Genomic DNA, 13928 nt, shown 5'->3' with positions numbered 1-13928 from the left:
TTCCTCCTTTGAAGTTAATTATATCATACATTTTGTCAAAGAAATGGAAAGTTTATTAACAATAATAAATATGTACAATTTTGCCGGGCGGTGGTGGCACACACCTTTAATATGGAGAGAGAGAGAGAATTTTATTCAGCCAGAAAGAACAATGAAATTCTGTCATTTGCTGGAAAGTGAGTGGAGCTGTAAAGTACCATGTTAAGCAAACTAAGCCAGACTCAGAAAGAGAGATAACATAATTTTCTCTCATATGCTCAGTCTAAGTAATATTAATAACTATATATGGATAGAAGAAGAAGGGATACTGTGAGAAGGTGGAAGAAGTCTAAAGGGAGTGAACAGGAGAGGTTAATTAGGAGAAGGAAGGAAGACAATATAACATATGCTTTTAAATCATTTGCAAGATACACAAATGAGCAAACATGTGTATGATCACATGAAAGCAGAAGATGAGGGAATGGGAAGAGGTTAGTGGACTGGCAAGGTAATATATATATATAAATGTATAATGGAATCCGTTATTCTATACAATAAATTTTCAAGAGAAAAAAATTCAATTTGGCTAGCAAATATTTTTCAGAGTACCCATAGATACGACATGCTCTATAAATGTTAACTTCAGGTGACCCTTAAAGGTGAGTAGGCTAGGCAGCACCATCCAGAAAAAGGAAGCTGTGGTAGAGCCTGAGCTGGGTGGTGAGAGGCCTGCCTTGTGCTCTGCAGAGAGCATTGAATCTCCAGGAGGTGGAATGGCTGGAGGCAAGAGGCAGAAGTGAGGTTCTGTGGGACAATGATGAGCAGCGAAGGTCAACAGACATGAAGACAGCATGGTGGAGATGGCAATCCTTCAGGTACTGATTCAGCTCCCTGGGACCTACTGGGCTATCTAGTGAGGCCTAGAGGTCTGAGAAGGAGGAGAGGATGTTTGGTGCTCGGTGGATCATGACGTGAGCGCAATTGAGGGTGCAAAACACCCCAGTGACCACAGTGGAGAGATGTCATGAGGGGATGACCACCTTGGCAGAAGCACTGAGAGGCCTAAAGGCTTAGAAAAGGGATGAGGCCACTGGAATTTTGCCAGAAGAATGTCACTGGTGGTTTTGGTAAATACAGTTCCTCCAAGGTAAAGAGCAGAAGAGCCACTCATGTGAGAGTGTGCTCCGGACAGGAACCACGCTCTACTACATCTGTGTTTCCCCTAACACCTAGCACAGAGCAGGACAGTAGGCTCAGCCCAAACCAGATTTCAAGAAATCCAGAAAAAGACACTCAGATGAAGATAGAATCATGGCATCTTGACGTGTTTCAGGAATCAACTATCGAACAAAAAGGAAGAGAAACGGGTTGCCATAGAAGAGGGTTCTGTTAAAACAAAGGTAGAAAAGCTGCCCTTGGGCTCCCTGTAAATCAACCTGATTTAGTTAAGCTTGCTGAGAACTAATTTTCTGCTCTGAAGAAATATCTTTATAGGCTTAATGACATTGTGTGCTTATCCTCAAAGAGTGTTAAACTCGGTGGAGGGGGGAGAAGACAAAAAAATTTATATAAATACTGTGTGACCCCCAACCATGTCGGTAACATGTTGGGGATTTCCCTAACTGCCATATCTTTTTCTCAGAGTTAAGATCACATCATGCATGCAATTTTGCATCTGCTGTCTTCCCTTCACCTCAAATCATAAGCTTTTCCCCAAAATTAACGAAAATTTTCATAAGTATAAGTTTCCAGCTTGTGCAGATGTGCCGATGCATATTTAGTTGTCCCCCATGATTCGGTATTTAAAGTACCTCTTAGTGTCACCTCAGCCAGTGCTGGGATGAGTGTCTTTGAAGACACTGAAAGAAAAATGCCCCTTTCGGCCACATGGTTATCATCTCCTCTCATATTAATGCATGTGAATTTGCTGTCTCTTTTCAATGACCAGTCACTTGTTCATTCATTCAGAGAACAGCCCTACCACATCTCCACATTCTAGTTGGAGATGACTCCAGAGGACAAGACAATCAAAGACCCCTGTGTTCTGGTCAGAGGAAGTGATTGCGGAGCATGCTTAGAGTGACTGAGGCAGAATGTGACCAGCAACCAGGGTTTTGTGGATAAAGCAGTGTGTGAGTGCTGGGAACCCCTAAAGACTCTCTCGGAAGTGGCCTTTGAGTAAAGGTCTGAAGGAAGGCAGGGGGCAGGCAGCATTCCAAAGAAGTTATGGACAATGCGAGTGGGTGTGTTTTTCTTTATTGTTCATGTGGGGGGGATTTCTTAATGAGGCATGTGGCTGGCAGAAGCTACCCTCACTCCCCAGATGGTTCTTTTGACATTGAAGAGCTTGGCCAACCCCCCTTCACCTCACTGGACTCTCTAGGATGGAATTATAATGTTCAGTTATATGAGAAATCACTGAGATTCAGTGAAGAAAGCCCCGTATCCTCAGACAAGCTACCAGGTTGATCCTTGTGCAGGTTGATGCCAAGCCTGATCCAAGATCCAAAGTGGTTAAAGCTGGTACATGGCATCCTCCTGCCTCCCAAGACTTTTTCTCGGTGATGGAACCAGACCCCAGGCTGAGCACCAACTCCAGGTTCCCTTTCCAGAGCTCAATGTCTCAAAGCCAACTCAGGGCAAGAATGCTCAAGTCATTCTCTTCCTAGGAAGACTCCTCAGCCTGTGGCCCACACCCTGCACACCCAAAGAGGATCAGTTTCCCTTTCTTCAGGCTGCTGCGCTTGTGCCTTCCAGACAGGCAGTATTTCCTTCCTGTGCACAGGAGCCTGTTACAAGCTCCAAAAGGAAGTGACCTTCGCTGTTCCAACCCTGAGTGTCTCCAAAGCCATGATGAATAGACCTGCAGGGGTGGGGGGAAGTGATCAGTGTCCATGGTCATACGGGACCTAGTTCCTCCTGACCTCCCCCTGGCCCCGACCTAACCAGTCAGAGGCAGGAAAATAGAGAAGCTGGCTGCTCACCACAGTATCCACTGTGTTCAAGATACTTCACCATCCTCGCGTTCTCGCTGTGTGTGCAGATGAATCCTAGATGCCTGTGTCCAGGCTCACAGTTTCAGGGTATTCTGGGAAGTCATGATGGCAAGAGCTTGAGGCAGCTGGTCACATTATAGCAGCAGCCAGGGAGCAGAGTAATATGCCTGTTAAGGCTGGGCTTCCTTTCTCCTTTTTGCTCAGCCCATGGAATGATGCCATTCACAGTCAAGATGGGTCTTGACATCTCAATTAACCCCCATCTAGAAATTTCTTCACAGATTGTTTTCATGGTAATTCTTTCTCCATCTCATTGGGATGACAATCAATATTAACTTTCGTGCTTCCAGTCTTCCATCCTAAGTATCATCTTTGTCACTATTTCCTTCCTCTGGTAATAACACCACAGTCCCCAGCACTCAACATCCTTAATGTCCTGCCTCCCCTTACTTTTGCCCTCTGAATCCCAGGCTTGTCCTCCTTCAGCATTGTGGGTGCCCAGCTGGGAGACTGGCTCCCACATTTTACCCCAGGGTACTCTTGATGAGTGAGGGATGTGAGATTTAGATAGAATGATAGAGGGGAGAGAAACAGATAGAAACACAGGATAGCCTCAGGAGGGACTGGATCCTTATCCACCATCCCCGTCTGTCTCTTCTAAAGGGCATTTTAAAGGACTGCCAAGGGGTGGAGCAAAAGACCTCCCCCTATCACAGCCAAGTGCAGACCCTTTCCAATCACCTAGAATTCACAAACGTGGTCAAGCAGTCCTCTAATGCAGCCCTGCTGGGTAAAGCAAGCTCAGATCTCACTAGGAACCCTTTGTGGGCCTCCACACAGCATGTCCTAACTTCCCAAAGTTTGCACCTCTATCCAGGCTTGTTTTGCAAATTTGCCTCCCTACAATTCCAGTTGAACTGTGTCACTTATAACCACAAACTTGCCACTTCTTTTCCAACTGTGCTGTTTGAAGTATGTGGTCCCTAGACCACCTGAGGCAACTTCCCACACTCCTGTCCCCTTACTGTCTAATAGAGACACAGATCCCACGTCTACTGGCCGAATCCCAGAGTCTGAGCTGGCCCCTGAGTGTTTCCTATCACCGTGATGTTGAAGAACTAATGTCCTGTCCGAAACAAATGCCTTCAAAGTTTGGAGTTTCTCCATGGTCTTCCATTTCCAGTTCCTCAGTTCCTATGCCTACCTCAGACAGTTTACTCTTCTACTAACATCCCCCGTCATACTTTAATATTTTCCACCATGTTAGTCTCAACTGGGAATGTTCTTTTCCTTCATATATTATATTGAAATCCTGAGAGTCCAAAGTTCAGAAGAGAAGTCTTTCTGATGTTTTCTTTGGTTCTTTCAATCATCTCCACTCCTCCCCTGCTTGGTACTTTTCTAGAGAATGACACCTTTTGGAGAAGAGTGATATGTACCTAGTACCAAGCTGAGTCACTGTCAGCATACTCTTTTGGACAACCCTGGGTCTTGGCCATACCTCATTGCCTCCTCTTGTACCTCCCAGGAGATAAAGAGCTGAGAGAAATCACAGAACCTCAGGAGAACATCACAGTGTTCCATGCAGGTGGCCATTCTAGCTTGAGCTTTAGACCTCAGAGTGCTATAACTGAGGGAGGCAGACCTCAAAGATATGGAGCTTTGGAGTCCCAGCAGCAGTGCCACCAATTTTAGGACTATGTTTTTTGCAAGAACTACCTCTGCAGAAGGTAGCTGAATATGGAAGACTATCTCATTGACCTGTGAAACAATGCTAAGCCCCACACAGGGCAAGGGGCCTCTGCAAAGCAGGGGCACCGCCAACAAAGAGAGGTGCTTACTAGCCCTTGCGAAAGATAATTCGTGGCATCAAGGAGAAGAGAAGGAAGTATGAAAGGTAAGCAGGATCCTGAAATCTAAGAGTGCAGGCACCTGCTTATTTATCTTTTAAAGGCCTGCTACCATAGCGAGTCTGCATGCCCCGGAAAGTTAAGTTTCTTGGAATATTGTGGCATGTTGAGATGTCTTCCCCTGCTGGACAGATGGAAAAGCCAGCAGACAGCTCTCTGTCATTTTCAAGTTTCATTTGATAACAGATGCCCCCAGGGTACCTGAGTCCTGAGGATGAAGCTACAGTGGTCGTTTGTTGAATGCATCTGTCTGGTCACAAAAGGCTGACAACACTCATGTCAAAGATAGTGCCACCTCTGCTGGGTCTTCAGGGACAAACTGTGTTCTGAAAACTTGTCTAGGCTTATGTATTAGCACCCACTGAATGCATACTGATGGAGTGAGTGGCCATCTAAGACAGGAGTCAGAATGAACACATCCTGAAACTTAACTTTGTTGGGGGGATTTGTACTTGATTTTCAATGGGGAAAAAAAAAAAAACTTTGAAGGAACCAGAAAGTTTCTATGGTGAAAATGTTGATTTACGGTTTATAAATGATAGAAGTAAATAAGCTAATGTACAAGTGACCATTCATTATAGATTCCAAGATAAAAAGTAGGAAGGAGTATGAACCTGCTCAATAAAAAAGGTGCTATAAAATTAAAAGTTTATACAAATGAAGTATTAAAATTCAACATGTTAAGTTTCCTCTGTGCAGCTCATTCCCTCTGTGCATGCCCACATGCCACTTAGAAGAATCCATTTTTTCAGCTGATCACACTACCAGGGGCTACATTGCACTATGACTGTTCCCGATCCAGTAGTGTGCATCTGCTGAAGAGGATTCATAAGAATACTCACAGCTGGTCCTCTGAGGACTCCACTTCTGTATGAATTGATTTCTTTTACACTTAGTGGATGATATCAAATAAGAACAACATATTCTGTAGCCACAAAGTAGCCAAGCCCATGTATGTATTCATAAGAAATTGCCTTTGGATGACAATTTTTGCAAAGAGTCAAGGGAAAAGCACAATGTTTAGAAGAGAAGGCGATTTCCAGGTGGAGCGTCATAACCTCAGTTGGTCTGAGCTGATGAGGGGCCAGGTTTCCTTCAGTCACACTGAAGACTTCCAACAGGCTAAGCAAAGAGACCTTTCCAAGAAGATGCTTCCAAAGGCGCATGGGGAAACAATACAAGAGACCAGGAAGGTGTGGAGAGAAGAAAAGAGTACCAAGTTGCTCACAAGTTCAGAATGAGGAGGACTCCATCTCACAGGGGATCACAGGATATATATTTTTTTAATTTGTGCTGTTGATACTGCTTGTGGCTGCTGCTTGGTACAAAACAACACATTTTATATAAAGTAATCTAAATCGCATGTTCCTTTAGAGATTGGCAAAATGGTTTGTATAGTGTCCAAACCTCTTACTATGGCCACATCACTATTAGTACTATCACTCTGTCTTAACATTTTGTATAGTGTCCAAACTGTCCCTAAAATTTGAATGTCCCCAGTATGATCTCTGTCCATGCCCATAGCACCATTGATATTGTCACTCTGTGTTTCCAGAATTCCAAAGGCTTGAGAGGAAATGCCTAAGCAACATCAAAAATGTGAACCTTGCCGAGTAGCTGGCCTGACTGTAGCAACTTCAAGGGAGACAGAACAAGCATCACTTGGTGGACTCCATAAGTCTTTTATTCACTCTTGGATTGTGGGAACAAGCTACAGACAGGCTGAATGAAGGCTCCACGGAGGAGAGTGTGAGAGGGGACACATGGGATGCTTGCCCCTCTCGTGCTTGTTTCTCTAAGGAGGAGGTCCAGGTGGGTTGTAGGTAAGGCAAAGGCATTGGTAATTGTGAACTGTGAAAAGTTAGTCAAAGAGGAAACCTAAGGGACATAATACTTCTCCACAAGTCAGTCCAAATGGATGGGCTTGGGTGGGCCTCCCAAATACTGGGGAGAGGAGCAAATGAAGGTAGACAAAGGATCCCTGGAGGTGACCCCAGAGAGGTATCATGAGCAGGCCAAAGCATCTTCCAAGTTTGTGGTGAGGCTGTCCTCAATCCCAGCTGGTTCCATGGTCTTCTGGGCAACGCCAGGTGAGCTCCCTACTCTCAACCTATTCCTTTCTAAAATAGGGCCATAATCCCCACTTGTCTCCCCCACCTGGTCATAGTAGAAACTGACTGAGGAAACTGTAGCCTGGTGCCTCACAACTCTTGGGAGTATCAGAGATGAGGCCCATCTTCTGCAAGCTGCTACTGGGCTGAGGGTGTGTGCTATGGCCACCCTGTGAGATTAGAAAGACAAGGATTCTCATCCAAAGCCAGGGCAGGTCTGTGGAGCAGGCCTCAGTCCAGTTAAGAAAAACTACACATTTCCCGACTGCTGTGGAAGGTCTGTGGAACTGCCATACCACACTGCCTTGGGGGCCTGCCCCTAGAGAACAGCACAGAGCTGAAGAAATGTCAGCCCTTCATTCAAGTTCAAAATTCAAAGTGTGAATTCAACATTTAGCTCCCAAAGATGGTTTTCCAGAGCTACCACTGGCCCTGCATAGTAGATGTCCCCCACCCCCCACGCCCCTACCCCCCCTGCCACAAAGCTAAGGTCCTGTCCTAAGAGAGCCCTGGATGCCTTGCCTATGCAACCCTCTCTACTTCAAACAGGGAAAAAAATCAGCTGCGTTCATAAATGAGAGCCTTAGGATCCTGAAGAGAAAGCATGTTCAGATGCTTAAATGTACATGGAGGGCAACTGGAAAAGAATCTGCTCTGGGCCATCTAATGCTGACATTGAAACAAGCCTTTCGACTCTCTTGCTAAAATTGGTTCGTTGTGAAAAATCATTTTAAATGTTTGTGTTACGCAGGAGTACAACATGGACTAAGTTGAACTCCAACAGTCTCCATGTTAAAATCGCCTCCCTGAGGCCTCCCTAAGAACCAGGCTGGGAAACTGGGTTATTAGCCTCCAATGCCTCTATCTGGAATTTTCCTCCACCTGCCTGGTCTGGAGAAACCCAATCAAATGTGGCTTCTTACACGAGAGTTCTTTTGCACTCTCTGAATATCCCTAATGCCAGTGTCCACTGTGTGACACATGGGGCATTTTTCTGCCTAAACTTCAGCGAGGTATGATGGTCTCACACAAATCATATGTCATGTGCTGGTACTCACTGGCTTATCACAGCATGTATAAAATAACACTGGGCACGCATGTATCAAAACACTGTACAACACCCTAGTAATACACACAATTTTCATGGTTCTTTTTTTTGTATCACCTAAAAGATAAGTTAAAATTAAAAAATGTTGATCCCTTAATGTGGGAAATAACTTCAGTTTATTTGAATGACATGAGAGCTAAGAATGCTTTGGATCACAAACCACATCCTTTGCCTCTCTGCCTCAGCAGGACCAAAGAAACTCAAGAGACCTATTTCTGTGTGCTCACAATCATCAGATATAAGCAACGAAAGTTTTAATGTAACTGTTTTTTTAGTTTCTCTTTCTGTCCCTTGTTGTAGAATAATCTGCATTAATATACTGTGTCAAGATTTTGAAAAAGATAAGTGGAGGAGAGGGGGGAGAGGGGAGAGAATGGGGAGAGGGGGGAAAGGGAGGAAAGAGAAGGGAGAGGAGAGAGAGGCAGGAGGGGGGAGAGAGAAGAGTGGGGGTGGGAGAGGGAGGAGGGGGAGACAGAGGAGAAACAAGCAGATGAACCCCACAGAGAAGACAGGAATGAAGAGATGCCCTGCACCATCCTGCATGGATGCTGGAGATACTGCCCAAGTGGCCCTTGGGAAAGAAGGGTTCTCTCTTTGGCTGCCATTGCCAGGGCTCTCAGCTCTCCCTGCTATGAAAAGGATAGTGACACTTCCCTTGTGCAAGGCACCATGCTACCATTGTCTGCACCTCTCCCACACCATCCTCGTGGATATGCAGAGACCAACAGCCAGGGTCAAGTGCCTGGGTGGTGCATCGTAGGGAGGACGGGCTGCTTCCGAAAGGAAGCACAGTGTGGATGATCTTCAATTTGTCTTAGTCTGACTTAACAATTTTTATAATGCCATGAAAATTATACACATCCAGTAGGCAAAAAAAAAAAAAAAAAAAAAAAAAAGGATTCAGGAAGAACCATGCACTGGCTTGTCATGCTGGCAATGAGCAGTATTTATAGTGCCATGTGTTCTTGATGATGTGACACCGTCTGCCATGAGGTCCTCACCACACATGGATCTAAGCATCCTTCCCCCACCGTGTATCTGCCTCCTACTACATGAGCTCTGTAGCAAGGACTGAAGTCATCTTGGTCAGCAGCTGCTCAGTTTCTCTCTCTTGGCTCTGCTTCTCTCCCCTCAACTTCAGTGTTATTCATCTCAAGCACTTTCTAACACAGGCTGAGCCTCTGTAGTCTGCAGACAATGAAACCTCGGCTTTTGGTACGGAAGTATTGCATGAAATTACCTTTTGGCTATGAGTCGAAGGTGCATATAAAACAAGGGATCACATGTTTAGAGTTGGGTCCTACAATAGTTATTTTCCATGTTGCTGTGATAAAATGCCTGACTAAAGCAACAGAACGAAGGGTTTATTTGGGCTAAAAGTTAAAATCAAGCTTGGATATCCTCAAATTTAAAAAAAAAAATCAGCCTAATACAGATAGTCCCTCACAGTCAGGCCCAGAGGCTTGTCTCTTAGATGATTCTAGATGTCATCAAATTGACAATATTAACACAGGTCCCAACCAAAAGATATATATATCCATATATTGGATATGAGACACTCAGCCCATAAAGTGAGCCTCCAACCCTGAGTCACACTTCCTCTGTGCGAGTCTGGGAAGTGGATTCTTGGTGGTACCATTTCCTAAGCTCTGCACCTGGATCTTTCGATCCAACCTCATCAGGTCTCATGTCCTCTTCCTTACCACCCCTGTTTCCCATGTGCCTGCTCTGTCTGAGACCTCATCTCTTTCTGTAGAATCTTCCCAGGACTCCTAGTCATTCCTCTCTGTCTGCCATACCCAATCACAGCCAGACAACTCCTCCTTTGCTGTGGCTCTCAGCTCCTAACAGGGGATATGGGTGATGGCACTATACATACTGCTCATTGCCAGCATGACAAGCCAGTGCATGGTTCTTCCTGAATCCTTTTTCTTTGCCAGTGACCAAGGATGCTCTGAACTGACTGGTCTGGAGTAGCCCAATGAATAAGAAAGAACTCACATCCCTAGGCCTGAGGTTGACCATACACAATGTAACATTCCCTGAAAGATATGCTCTACCACCCCAAATGCCCCAGCCTCAGAAATAATGGCACCTCTGTGACAAGTGACGGCACACTGTTTTGCAGTGTTCTGCTGAAAGAACAGCAGATAGAGTTTAGAATAATCCAGAGTCAAGCAATGTTACAAATGGGTGAAGTGAGACAATGCCATTTGCCTTTCACCCGGGGCTTCAGTTTTCAGAAAACTGTCCACAGCGATGATTGCACACCATTTGCATTTCTGTTGGCTTGGGAACAGGAGTTGGCAGAATCAAGTGGTTCCTTGCTTTGAGCCACGTCACTGTTTACGCAGCAAGCACAGCACGTCGGAGAGAAAGGAGTGTTCCAAGGAGACTTCTTAGAATGCTGATGGCAAAAGGCAACGGAAAGGGAACAGCCCGATGTTTACAAACGTGACGAAATAGAAGAAAGGGCCAATGTTGCCCCAGAGTCATAGACTTTGCGACTCCTTATTACATAATTGATTAAAAGGACAACTCTCATTTCCTATAAGCCTGAAAGTGGTTTGTTTTCTGCATAAAAAAAGAGCCACATATATCGACTCCTGGCATTAACTGTATTCACAGCAGCTTCTGCTTCTCAGTGGCTGATAGTCTGGGGGATGTTTGAAACTGGAGATGTGAAGAATCACTAAAACACTCAGCATTTTGCGATTTCCGTTAGGAAGGTACATTCAGGGCTGCATAAAAAAATAGTTGTATGAATTATTGCCCGATAATGCATCGCTTTATTAAGAATGTTCAATTCAGCTCTTGGGGTCTACCTATCTCACAGCCTTGCAATTCTGAGGTTAGACATACACAAAGCTATGCCCAGCCTTTTTACATGGGTGCTAAGGACTTGAACTTAGCGTGAATCCTTATGCTCACAGAGTAAGCACTCTTACCCACGGAGTCATTTCCCCATCCCCTAACTTTAACCCCAGGGGCAGCAAACAGATGTATAAATGGGAAAGACTGGTTCACAAAAGCTGAGCTCATGGGCAAGTCACAGAGATGGCCAATAGCCCTTTTGGATCTCTCTCCTCGTGTGCACAATTGAACTATGTGGTGCCATGAACATCACGCAGGTATGGTTGAAGGATAAAAGTCATTATGTCTGTGACACTTCTCAAGTGCTGGTATAGGATACAAACAGCCACAGTTCCAAGTGAGTGAACACTAGTGATGTACGTAATTTCATGTCAGGACACTACAGAAACGGTTGTCATCACTCTTGAACATGGGAAGTCAGATCACTATCCAAGCTTTCACTCCCATGAGCTCTAATCACCTCCTCCCTGCCACTTACATAGAGTGGTCAGAGGTCATACCTGGCATTCCCTGACACTTACCATAGAGTGGTCACACCTAGCATTTCACACATGTGGAGTCAGGATACCAGATTTTTTTTTAATTGGAAGCAACCTGCATCAAAACAATAGAACATTAAAAAAAAAAAAAACTTTCCTGTTTTAATTTTTGGTTTTTACAAATGATTAAAAACAGTTACATTAATTTTTTCCAAGGACAGAATTTCATTGTTTTTTTTTTTAAACCAATTGTTCTCATTTTAAGGAGTGAATTCATGAGAAAATACATTTATCCAAAAGAAGGTCTCGGCCTCTTGGAAGGGTGACTGCTTTGCTTTGGGTTGCTGGGTTGAACCCAGTGCCTGTCGTGAGCTAGACAAGCATTCTACTGCCAAGGTACAGACAGCCCTGGCCAAATAATGACTTTTTGGGTGTCTAATATGGGCTCCGTAATCCATTTTTCTTACATGTGAATGTATAATTTTAAGAGCTCAACTCTTAAAGTACTGAATTTAGGTCTATTCAGCTTTTCTCGCAGTCTCACCCCTCGGGCTTTCTCTTTTGTCCCACATCCTTAAGGGGTACGTGTGAATGAAAAGTTCACCCCTTTCAGACCTGCTCCCCTGCTCACTGGCTCTTTAGCCAAAAAACCCAAGTAATCTCCGTGTGGACTACAGAGTTCTGCCTTTGGGATGGGTGCTCAGTGAACTAATTTCCTATCACATTTTAGAACGACTGCCCACTACTTCACTGTGGAACGTATCGGTATTCTCGAGTCTCGGTGGGAAAGAGGATGAGGATCTCTTACTCTCAAGACTGTCCTTTTTCTGTCAACTGTGACTTGAACCTCAGAAGTCCTCAGTGAGCAGCTGGCAGCCCCTACGTGGTCACTCCTTTCTCTCCCCCAGTGACGATGCGAACGCCAAGAACTTCAGTGCTTCATAAGGAAATTTCATTCAGCCAAAAAGAGAAACAGAATCATGCTGTTCACGAGGAATAGTTGGGAAGGGACCTCAAAGTGTTGTGTGAAATAAGCCAGTTCCTCAAACATGTGTCTCACATGCGTTCACGTGTTGGGGCAAAAGTATGAAAGTAAAAGGGGGGCCCGCTTAAGGATGTGGGACGAAGGAGAAAGCCTGAGGGGCGAGTGGTAAGAAATGGCAATAGATCTGAGTATTCTATATCTGTGTATGGAAATGTCATAAAGAAACCCATTACTGTGTGCAATTAAAGGGTGCTAATAAAATAGAAAGTTTTAATGGTTCGTATAGTTTATTGTTTGCACTCACCTCATCGTTAAAATATCACTTTTAGGGCACCCATACAACAAACGAGTAAACCAGAAGATGGCGTTGAAGATTAGTAATCATATCTTTAAATGCGATAGCCATGTGAAGTCTCAAAAGGTTTCTTGTAATGACTGTTGTTCAAACTTCTGAAAACAGAGGATGTGGATGGGTGAGGAAAAGGCTGAAACGGTCTAAGTAGAGGCAGAGGATACATGTGTGAAAGTGCAGAAACACCTCTGCTCTGCTGTGTTTGCTCCCAGCAGGCTCCTCTCTGTGCACTCTTTGAAGAAAAGTAATTCCCCAGCGGCAATGCAGAGCTATCTGAAGTAGCAATCTTTACTTTGCTCAGAGATGTGTCTCCAGCGACCAGGACAGTTCCCAACAGACAGAAGGTGTTCAAAGAATATTTTTGAATGAATGAAGCTGTGAAGGAAGAAGAGGGGAAAACGGGTGTGACCAAAATTTTCTTTGAACGAAACTCTGTTGTTTACTACCCAGGCTGTGACAATGGAAAACTGACTGGGGTGCAATAAAGACATAGCATCCTGTTAATTTCTGAGAAAGCCTGTTGGTATCAGGAAAAAACATTACCTGTGGGCATCACTGTGTCTGTTTTGCGGTGGCCCAACTCAGATGTTTCTTCTAAAGTCCAGGACCCATGGTAGAAGATTAAAGGAAAAACCGAGAAATAAGTGAAATGAAAAGGCTTTAAGAACGTTCCAGGTTGTCCTGTGGTGGCTGTGATCTAAATTCATACAGAAACTGGCGATCTGACTGCTTGCCTGAAAATATCAAGTAAACAAACATCTTGCAGGCATCCAATCCAAGCTGGACTGGAGAAAGCCAGGAGTAAAAACTCCTGTTTGGGCATTCATACTCTGCTGGGTAACTGCCTCTCACGAGGCTGAGGTTAAAGCTATCATTTTAAGGTGAACTGACATCCGGAAGTGCTAACTACCTGAGTATTTAGGGATCCCCCATCTCTTTTATGTTGCCACGATTGAAACTTTGGGGGCAGTGCGTTGTCTGAGTCATCTCAATTCATCGGTTTCATACATCCTAAGGGTGTAAGCGTTTCAGACACAGTATATGGACCACGGTTTATGGACTTGCCTTTCTATTTTCTTTTTAATGAGCGTGATATTCTCTCAACACTGCGGAGACACAGGGCTCCTGGTTGAC

The sequence above is a fragment of the Peromyscus leucopus genome, chromosome 5 (assembly GCF_004664715.2).
Source record: "Peromyscus leucopus breed LL Stock chromosome 5, UCI_PerLeu_2.1, whole genome shotgun sequence".
In the NCBI taxonomy this organism is placed as follows: domain Eukaryota; kingdom Metazoa; phylum Chordata; class Mammalia; order Rodentia; family Cricetidae; genus Peromyscus; species Peromyscus leucopus.
The sequence above is the reverse complement of the archived record's forward strand: the minus strand, read 5'-3'. Positions refer to the sequence as shown.